This window comes from Cupressus sempervirens, chromosome 4 (assembly GCF_028749045.1).
Source record: "Cupressus sempervirens isolate cs-2001-9-10 chromosome 4, ASM2874904v1, whole genome shotgun sequence".
Classification (NCBI taxonomy): Eukaryota; Viridiplantae; Streptophyta; class Pinopsida; order Cupressales; family Cupressaceae; genus Cupressus; species Cupressus sempervirens.
In genome coordinates this window covers 82,883,334-82,895,415 of record NC_143121.1, presented here as the reverse complement: position 1 = coordinate 82,895,415, position 12,082 = coordinate 82,883,334, and positions in this window count along the sequence as shown.

Below are 12,082 nucleotides of genomic sequence, written 5' to 3'. Positions count from 1 at the left end.
CTACCTCTTTTTCTATTACAAACTTCTTCAAACTCATATTCACTACTAGAAGACCCATTTTCAATTTCATGTCCATCTTCTTCATTTTGATTGCAATCTTATGATTCATTAAAAGTTGAATTGATCTCTTCACACTTAGAAGACATATTATCATTGTTTACAGATTCAATATATTCATCATTACCCTGACTTTTGGCACATGTATTATCATTATTAGGAGACATAATATGAACAATATCATTATCACTTTCCATCTTCCTAATGAATCTCTCAGCTTGTAAAATCTCTTGTAACCTTATACATGTTGACCAAGTAATTGAATCTAGTGCTATAATATCTAGGAAAATACTAGGTAGGGAAGATTCCTCTAGATTAGAATGCAAAGGAATCATACCGATTACTAATTTAAACTTTATATAAACTTGTTGAACATTTAGACCCTAAAGACTTCCCATTTTCGCTTTGACTATACTGACAATCATATTTTAGATCTGCTTATTCAACATAACAAAATTAGTAGCCATAGTTTTCAAACTTTCAAAAATTGGTAGACTAACCTCAAACTTGATGTCTGAATCCATCTTAAACTAAAAATTTCACCTCTTTCTATAGTGTTAAAAATCACTAGATAGAGGTACGAATATTTTAACATTCAACTTTCATGAAAATGAAATTTATGAAAAGTAAAATACCTTCAATGTTGATGTAAAAACTTTTCCTTTGTTAATTCTAGCATTGGTGCTGACATGAACTTCCTCACACCATATATGAAACTATTATAGAGCTACCACTTTCTTTAAAAGGATAAATAAATCATTGCTATGATTCACCTTCAAACATTTAGATTTTTTATAACAGCGAAAGCAACAACACTGAACCTTAATCAAGAAACACTTCTTTTCCAAGAAACTATCAAAAGTTTCATATTTTCCCATACAACTAAAATTCCTTAAACTTTTCAACATGAAATCAACTAGGACACATTGGTATAGAGATAGAGTCGCCACTCGTAAACATGAGAAATAAAACAAGATTTTCTACTTGACAAAATCTAAACCAAACTTTCAATGGCAAGGGAAATACAAATCATCGCACCATTCTTATAGATTTACAATCTTGAAAAATAGAGAACAAACCATGCTTGTTCATTCTTGACTTTGACTACTACAACACTTTGAGAACACTTTCTAGCTAAATTGACTAATGATGGAATCACTAGTGACAATATAATCTTTGTTCAACCTTGAAAGCTACTGCTATCATGGATAAAACATCACTAAAAAACACAAAACCTTGCATACCAAACTGAATATGCACAATATATCAGAGATTTCTAGCTCCTTATCAGGAATTTACAATGTGTGTCCCCATTAGAGTCACCATTTTTTTGGTTGACTCAGATGGGAAAAACCATACTAAAAAATAGAATTAAAATATTTAATTCACACCAGAGATTTTTGTCCTTTTAACAAGGCTAATTTTCCATCATTTCCCTAGCAAAGTCACCATTTTGTTGGCTCCTGATTTAATAGATTTAAACATAACCAAGAAACTAGACCAATACACCTAAGGACAGAAACATCCTATGATAGATGCACTTGATTGCAATATTGGGCCAACTATAAGGCATAATTCCTTCTTTTTCTTTAGGCTCTACAAGACCTAGGTGGGTGGACCTCAGATTCTTTATATGGTACCAATATAAAGGCATAAAACTAAATCTAGATAATAGATATAATCCCTTAATCTTCTATGTTTATGCAAGAATTCATGGGTGAAATAGCTAATAACAGAGCACATGAACTTGAAAAAAAAAGTGAGGGAAAACTCTTTTAATTCCTAAATGTAAAGGGAAAGATATTTGATTGATAATTTGAATCTCAACATGACCCAAATATGCTACAGTAGAGGACATGCAATCTCTAAGAAAACCAGTCCCTTATCCATTGGGTATCAACTAAACCTTATATACAGATAGACATCCTAATATACTCATATACTCAGGCATCCAATCTATCTATCTAACTTGCAAATAGACATCAATCTTCATTAAACTCTCATACTTAATATAATACTCCTGGTGTAACCTACAACCCTATCAATGTAAATAAGCATTTACATGGGTCTTTGTTCCACTAATAAATTTATCTATACATACAACCTTAAACAATTGTAAATGAGTTTAAGCTCTTCGTTCATAAAAAAACATTATAGATAATAGAGGAAGGAGATGAGAATCAAAATGAAACTAAGAAAAATGAAGTTCTGGTATTAATCTCATTGAAACCAATACATCATCTGTATGTCAAAACTTAGAAAGTACAAAATGAATGATTGTATAAGCTAAAATGTTTCAAAAGAAATACAATATTGTTGTTCATAACAAATAAATACTAAGAAGAAATGGTATCACAACTCTAAAACTAAATCCAACCTTGTGGTCTCACTAATCATAAAAATTGGAACCTATCTAGTCTCACAATAGTGAGAAAATCTAAAAATTAGAACCCTTACAATGAGCAAAGAAGAAGAATATATAGAAGAGAAGATATTTCAGGATCTAGAAACTAAAATTAACATGTGTCCCACTATAATAATCCTCAATCTAATGTTGTTGAAACTAAAAATCCTTCATCTACCTATATAATTAAAACCATAAATGATGCAGAAATATATTATATATCCCCCTTTAAAGTAATCATCAAAATACGCCCAAAAGAAATATCAAAAATACATGATAACTATGCTGAAGCTTGAAATCCAATCTTGGCTTGTCACTTCTACTTTTTCTGACAAAAACTTTATTTGCAACCAACTACCCATTAAAACAATCAAATCATCATTAAAGTTGCCAACGAATTCAAATTTGATGAAATTCTAACTATATCTAATCTTAATTTCATCTACAACAATAAATCTACATTTTTCGCTGAGATTTCCCTAGAATCACAAAACCTCTTGTAGCTACTTCCAGCAAAAACTTGTGCAAAAACAAATTGCAGAAATGGAAAATTCATCTTTTTCTAATTTTGATGGTATATTACATTGCACATTCCAGATAAAAATCATGCTTTTTAGGTGTGTTTGAATTTTTCAGCCTTGGACCATGAATAGAGTTTAAAATGAAAAATTTAAATTATCATATACTCAAAACTATATAAAACCATTAAATTTACCAAGTCTTCGAATTTTAAAATTTCATGCATTAATACTTCTATGAATTTTACTTTTTTTTTCCTTTTCCATTTTCCCCTTATCTCTCCAATCCACTGATGCCAAGTGTTAGACCCTAATCCATCAATTCCATCTTAAATACTTTATTTTTAGCCTATTATATTATGACCAAATTGTAATGTCATAGCTCTTGAATTCATCTTCCCCGACCATAAGACAAGCTCTTTAAACTTATCATCTTTGTAATATCTCACCTTGGAAAGTCTCAATATCTGATCTTATGCTAGGAAGGTTTTGTGGCATCAGAACCCTTAAAACGTATCTCCCCAACCTTATGCCAGTCATAGAATTGCAGGCCCTTATATCCCCTCCTGTAATCTCACACAAGGGGTCTCATCATATCATTGAAACCCTTTAGGATCTGGCTTCCAACCATATGCCAACTCCATTATGCACCATGCGGGTCAAATGTTTTGTTGACCATGATTATGCCATAGTAGATGGGCCCCTCCACACATCAAGGTCGAGATCAGTTATTACATGTGTCCTTGGAGACACATTGCTATTGACTCATTTGACTTATAAGGACATATAAAACCTTCCTCACCCTCAATGTGGGATATAATATCTACATCCTTTGCACTTCTTCTCCACAATTGGAGCTTTTCGTTCCACGTGGGGCTTGACTATGATCTAGTCTCCCCTTTGACATGTTTTTAGCTTATCTTCCTTTGGTGACTCCCCTCTTCCTACTGATCCATGGATCCCCCTACTATTAGTGACTTCTTTTAATGGCATGAGATGCCTTTTGTCCTTTCACAGGTTGCTCTCTCCTATGGGGCTCTTCCCTTTCCTTGGTGTGGATGTTGTGGTAGGTAGAAGTGCTACCTTTGCCAAAATGTGGATCTCCCTTATCATTTTGGATGGTCTTTACTATTGCCTTGGTGATCTTCCCCTTTAATGTGAACCTATGGTCTCCTCTTGTGAAAATAACCTCCCCTGTTGATTACATTATTCTATTTTATGTGAGATTTCCCTTTAGCCTATGGTTTCTTCTTTTCATGCAGTGACTTCCTCACATGGTGTGCCTTCTATTCACCCCACTTTGTCTTCATTTGAATTCCTCTTCTTTATTTGATAACTTTGATCATGCATTCAAATAATTTGAATCATATAAGGACATAATCATGTCATTACCACATCTTGTCATCCCCATTATGTTCATACTCTCCTGCAATATCACATACATCCTTTCAATCTCATGTGTTCTACATATAGGTACTACCTTCAAGGTAAGGTAAGGTGATTCTTTGATTGATACTCAAATCACCCATGCCTAAAGAAATTAGTCAGACCCCAAAGCAGGTCCAACTAAAAATAGTTGCCTTTAAAACAACTAGCATTCTCATATTTATCCCTTAACCCCATTGTAATGATTGGAAATGAAAAAAATCACTGGAACATCTTATAACTCCATTTTCACCATTTCTGTAGACTACAAACTCATTTTTAGGAGGCCCAATGATTGTCCTCAAAAACTGACCAAAACACCTGACAAAAGCCCAAAACTATGAATTTATGTTCTCTCTGACATACTTAACCAATTTTCTCAATTGTAGCTCATGATGACATTAGATTCAAAAGATATCAACATCCGAACATGCCTACTTCAAATTATCTTCCAAATCAAACATGTTAGAAACAATAAATTGGGTTATTTTTCAAGTTTGAAAATTGGGCAAATGATCACTTGAAAGGACAAAAAATGGACCATTTTTTCTTTTCCATATAGAGAAAAAGATTCCATTATTATGGCTTATGATCAATCATAGGGCACAAATGGAAATCAGATAAACATAGGCTTTCCAAATTGCAAAACTAGGAAACTAGGTACAAATTAGTTTTTGCAAACAAAATAGATCTATGGAAGTGTGTAAATGAATTAATCAAGATTTAAGAATGGACGCACTTGAAGTATTTTTAGAGTATATCATAGTGGTACAAACCATTTGATCTAGGCTATCATGGACTCAAAGATATGACATCCCAAATAGGGCTCTCGACCAATCTATGTTTTATGACACCAGTAAAAGTTATAAATTGCATTCAAAATCGTGTTTGAAAGCTGATCAAACAGATTCGTCATAAGCTCAAATCTAAAGCATAGCAAGTATGTGACCTCTAGAATGCAATGTAAGAAGAAATTTATCTCTCTGGTCAACTAGGTCAAATTTATAATCTATTATATAGGGCCTCCCAGATTTCAAGGTATTTTGCATTAGCATGACAAAGATAAATAACAAACTTTGATGGATTCAAAACTTAATAAAAATATATCAAAATGACCCAAAAATTGAAACATAGGTTCATTGATATGCATACCAAACAATCCAAAAGTATCAAGCCATGAAATATTACTAGGTAAATAATATTCAAAGGAAAACTGGGCTACTATACACTGTTTGACATGCAAAAATACAGAAATGAACACTGCCCAATATGGAACTTTGCAGAATAACTCCGAATATGAGTTTAAAATTATAGAATGTATGGATATACTAAATTAAAGGTGTTAGAAACAAAAAACACCTTATGGACCTTGAAACAATAGCAAGGTATATAAGCAAGAAAATGCATTTATAGGGCTCAAAATGACTCAAAATTTGTAATGCTACTCAAAATGGGGAATAAAAATTTGAGTATCATCAGAAGGGTTGCCAAGAAAATGAAGGAAAAAGATGAAAAGGGAGGATTATCAAGGATTTAGCATATGAACTAAGAAAAAATCTAAAACTACAAACTACGTTACAATTATACAAATGTATCCCTATTGTTTTCTTTCTAATTAATGTAAACAATTTGTATTAAAATCCATTTAACCAAAGGTTGACCTATCAATCATTAAGAACTTAAGTGTATGTGTAAATCATTTAAGTAGGTTACATTCTAATAAAATTTTCTAAATTCCTCAATCAAGAGTACACCTAATAGGGTGATTAAATTTTTTAACTATGTCAGATTTAATAATGTGTATTGTAACCTTTAATAGGGTTGGCTCCTAGTAGAGGTCACTTCAGAAGAGCGAAAAAGTGGTGACATGTTGTTGATGGTTTTTCCCAAAATTTTTTTCCACTTTAAATCCTAGTGTCAAATTTATATTGAATTTTTTATGGTGTTTTACATTTCAAATGTGTACATTCCTCAAGCTAGTTATGTTAGGATAGTAAACTACTAGTTGATATTATTATTCAAACTATAGTAGAGATCGAGATGTAGGATAATTTTGAGAAGAATTTTTGTAAGTCGTTGATTATTCCATTGGTATTAATGGACCTTGAGTAATTGATTCATGCCTCACCCCACTCTAAGTTATTATAAATATTCTAACAATTGGTATCAAAGCATTGGTTCTTTATTTTTAAATGTACTCAAAGCTAAAGATCATGACTCACAAAAAGGGAAGTACACAAGTTGAACAAGGAGACCTTTCCTAAATGGTGAATGATGATGAGGTTACATATAGAGATTATTAGTCATGTTTCAATAAGATTTTTGGGTAATGAATATGTGAAGTTAGTAATCATTCCTCTGACTAGTCAACATTTGAGATTAAAGAATGAACATAATCAAAAAATGTTGGAGATTCCTTTAGCTCTAAGCTATGCTAAGTTTGATGGCATAAAAGATTGTGATAGTCAAAAGAAAATGTGGGACAAACTAAAGATCATATATGGCAAAGATGACAATGTTTTAAGAGCCTAATCAGAAAAATTGATGGGAAAATTTGATGAAATGAGAATGATAGAAGGTGAGAACATAGTGCAATATTGCACAAGAATCAAGGAAGTTATACATGATATTTGAGGTCAAAATGGAAAATTTGAAGATAAAAAAGTGATAAGAAAGGTATTAAGGACTCTACTTCATATGTATGCCATTAGGGTTTCTACAATAAAAGAGCTTAGATGTACTCCAGGTAATAGTTTGACTTCAAAATGTATAATTGGTGGACTTGCTTCTTTTGAGATGTCTAATTTTGGTAATTACACACATGCTACCATTGAATGTTCTTTAAGGTCACAATTGGTTATTAGAAAAAGAAAAGGAAAAGATGCAAAGAGTGATAGAGACACTTTTGATGATGAACTTGATTAACTTGAAGTACTTTTTACAAATATATTTGGAAGAGGTAGAGCTAAATACAAAGGTAAACTAACTACAAATTTTTTTCATGCAACAAGGTTGGTCATAATGCTAAAATATTTCTTGACAAAGAAGACAATGATGAGAGAAAGGAAAGAAAACAAAAAAGCAGGAGAGATGGTCAAGACTAGAAGAACACAAATGAAAAAGCTAAGAAATGTTGTTACATTGCTAAAGAAGAAATTGACACTGAATTGAAAAGTAATGATGATGAAGTTTTTTATGTTGCTATGAAAAAAGATTATGATGAAGATGAGAAAACTCCTTTAATTTCACATATGAACTTAATTTCTAGTTGGGTAATTGATAGTGGTTTCTCTAATCATATGACTGGTGATAGAAATAAATTTGAGGATATTGGACCATACAAGGGTGGTTGTGTTAAATTTGGTAATGATATTTCATGTATTATGAAAGGTAAAAGAAACTATTTAATTGACTAAAAAAATTGAGTATGACTATGTTTATTGGGTGGAAGGATTTAGCTATAGTTTTCTGAGAGTTTCAAAGTTTTAAAAAATTAGTGTACAAAATTGAATTCCATCATAGAAAGGCCAAGATATATTATGTTGGTGGTAAGCCAACTAGAAGTGGTCGTTAGATAACAAGTAGCTTATTCTATCTAGATTTATTTAATGATACATGTTTGTTTGCACAACAAGAAGATGTTTAGTTGTGGCACAAAAGGTTAAGTTATGTAAATTTTGACAATTTGGTGAACATTAGTAAAATGAAGAGATTAAGAGAGTTTCCAAAACTAAAGAAGCCTAAAATTGCTATGTGTAAACAATTTCAATTGGAGAAACTGACAATGTCTAGTTTCAAGAGAAAAACATACACATCCAATGATATTTTGGAATTGGTTGATACTGACCTATGTAGACCTATTGATGTTAAAATCTATTGTGGATATAAGTATTTTATTTTTCTTATTGATGATTACTCTAGGATGATGATTATGATGTTTCTCAAAGCTAGAAAACATAATGTTTTTCAGTTATTTAAGTAATGTTTCACAAGAGTTGAAAAATAAGTAGGGAAGAGTTTAAAGTGTCTAAGATTAGATAGAGCTAGTAAATTCATTTCCAATGAGTTCAATACATTCTATAACAATAGAGGAATTAAGAGATAGATTTCAGCACTAAGGAATCCTCCTCCAAATGGGATAGTTGAAAGGAGAAACAAATTAGTCATGGAGTGTTCTAGAACATTAATGATAGAGAAAAATGTATTGCAAAGATATTGGAGAGAAGTTGTTAGTAATGTTGGCTATACCTTGAACAAAGTCCAAGTGAAGAAATGTGCAAATTGTACACCTTTTGAACTATGGTATGGTTATGATCCTAATGTAAAATATTTCAAAATATTGGGAAGAAAATGATACATATTAAAAGATAATAGGAATGGAAAAAAATAATGCTAAGAGTGAAGAAGGTATATTCCTAGGATATTCCACCAAGAGTAAAGCTTACAATTATTTAAACTCTAACAATATCAAAGTTGTGGAAAGTGTAAATGTGGAAGTTAATATATTTGTAGAAAGAAATGATGTTGAATGTAAGAAAGAAAAAAAAGATTAAAGTTCATTCATATATGTGGATGATGGTGCTACAAGAACTCCTTGTAAACAAGAACAAAGAGTTATAGTTTCCAAGTAGACAACGAATGCCAAGGTACAAAAATTGATTCATGAGAAGTAGGAAATGGGTGGGGAGAAAAAGGAAGAAGATGTTGAGTCATAGATAGATAATAGCAACCATCATGTAGTCAATGTCAAGCTTGTAGAAGCAAAACCTAAACAAGAAATAGATAATGAGCTTGAGATTGGGTTTCAAGGCAAACATGTTTAATAACATAGAACAAGATCACATGTGCTAGCTAAATATGTAAGAGGACATCGTAAACCTAAAAAAAATTGGATATGGAGAATCTCTAAGTGTTATAAAAAGGAAGAGAATGATAAGTTATACATGCTTCCATTATGAATTTGAACCCAAATCAATGAATGATGGACAAGATAATGAAGTTTGGATCTAGGTAATGAATAAAGAAGTTTAAAAAAATTAGAAGATCAACACTCAAACTTTAATACCTAGGCCAATGGACAAAAATGTTATTGGTACAAAGTGGATTTTTAGGAATAAGCTAATTAAATAGGTGAAATTACAAGGAACAAGGAAACAATGGTGTGCAAAGGTTATGCTCAAGAAGAACAATTTGACTTTGGAGAAAACTTTTCTCTCATAGAAATATTGGATGGAGAAAAAACTCTACTTTTATATTCAACCTACAAAAAATTTAAGATATATCAAATGGATTTCAAATCCACATTTTTGAATGGTATACTTGAGGAAGAAGTATACATAGAACAAATTAAGGGATTTGTGGACCTTGTTGGTATTTTGAAACAACATTGTTTCAAATTATCTAGATGAGAATAAGAAACATCTACATGCAACTACTCCCCATCTACAACATACCTTTTCAGACACTAGGCCAACTATAAGGCTAGACCCTTCTTCTACTTTAGTCTCTACAAAACCTAGGCAGGTATACCTCAAATTCACTTATATGGTACTAGTGCTAAAACATACAATTGAATCTTGAAAAAGAAGATAAAAATCCTAAAATCTTCTAAAACTTATGCATAGATCTCATACATGGAATAGCTAATAACATGGCCAAAGAAATTACTAAGCTAAGTGAGAGAATAATTTTTAGTTCTTCAACATTTAATCGAGAAACATTTGATTAATGATGTTAACTTTCAACAAGACCCCAAATATGCAGTAGTATGAACAAGTGATCCTGTAGCTAAAAGTGCCTTATCTATTGGGAAATTCCATGAATCAAACACATAAATCTATGATATCAATGACATATAAATTTCATACACCCATATATTAGATATGTGTTATCACTTTTTGAATTGCACATTGGTGTCTACAAAGATCTGATTGTTATGAAGTATCCTTCTCAAATAACCTACAACCCCATCAAACACATCAAGCATTTACTTGGCCCTTTGTTCCAATAGAAAAACATATGAGACATACAACCTTAAGGGGATGCAAATGGGTATTAGTTCTTTGTCCTTAAGCCACATAAGTTTGTAGATTCAAGAGATAGGAGACAAGAATCAGATTAAAACCAAGGGATTCCTACTCATTTGTATTCATTTCTTTGGAACTATACATTCAAATGCATGAAATTAAAATATATAAACACCTAATAGATTAGAATTTTTTATATTATCTTCACTATTGTTGTTCATAAAAGAGAAAAATATGTTGAATAAAATGGTGGAATCACAGTTCTAGATCCAATAATGTGGTCTCATAGACAAACTGGAACCAACCCTTACATTGGATGAGAGAAAGAAAGATATAGAGGAAGAATGGAATCCTAAATCTGATTTCAAGATGACATGTTTCCACTTGAATCTCCACCCTTTTTTGTTTTAAAACATCTCTCCTCTTTCTACCCCTTTTAAATTTGATTTGGTTTTCATCATTATTCTGTAATTAACTGGGAAATATCTCTTAGGATTGATGGAAACCTTTTTGTAACCAAAATATCCAAAAAGAATCATGGAATGCTAATAAAAACTAGATTTAACTGACTTGATAGTGACCAACCTCATCCATAACTACATTTTTACTACCTTTTTATCCACATTCATCTCATCACACTACTAGAAATTACATTTGAACTTCAATATCTAAATGTGGTTACAGATTAGGAATCTAGGAGAAAACCTCATATAACCTAAATAGATGGCTTCCTATGTGAAAACAAAATCCATAAATAGAAAGTTCATCTTCTCTCAAATCTAGTGATATATAATACTACTATATTTGCCCATCAGAAACTCCTAGAATCTAATTTTGAAAAATATACCCCTTGCAATGGTCTTTGGTCTACACTTCACCTTTTAAAATTTATAATTCAAAAATTTATAATTTCCCTAAAGTTTGGACTATAGGTTTAAGATCAACTTTACTAAACCTCTGTTGCATGTGATTTTAGGGAGAAATCATCAAAAATTTAAATTTTTTATGCATGGTTGAATTTCCCTCCAATTTCTATTCAGGTCAGAGACATTTGACCAAGCTGTGACACATGTCATGCTCTAATTGATCAAACCTTGGTAACATCACTTATCATTGGGTGCTACATGGTACCCTCTAATTGGTTTGCTAGTTACCATCATGTGGTAGCTTCTTATTAGCTATCTGACTATCCTATCACTACCATGTCACTACTTTGTTTATGCCTACCATGTCACTGCCATGTGGCACTTCAGTATTAGTCTAGGAGTTACTCCTACCATGTCACCATGGATCGAGGCCCACTAACACATGTTAGCTAGGTGCTTCCCTGCATTATAGTGAGTAGGCTACTGGCTATGCATGCGGAGATGTACCTTCACAACATGTGTCCCCCTATGCCATGTCAACACACCAAAATCTACACCTTGGTGGAGTCTTCTTCGCCACTTGTCATCTCATGACTAGTTCTTAGGTAGCCACATGTTCAGCCACATCATTGTCTCAACTTGAGCCAGATGTCAAAATTTCTTTACATCTTCTTCTAGCCTGGTGATGGGTGGGGGCCCTATACATGAGATTTTCCATATAGAAAGGCATGTATTATAGACATTAAGTCTATTGTGTGGTTTTGGATTTAAACAAAACAAATAATC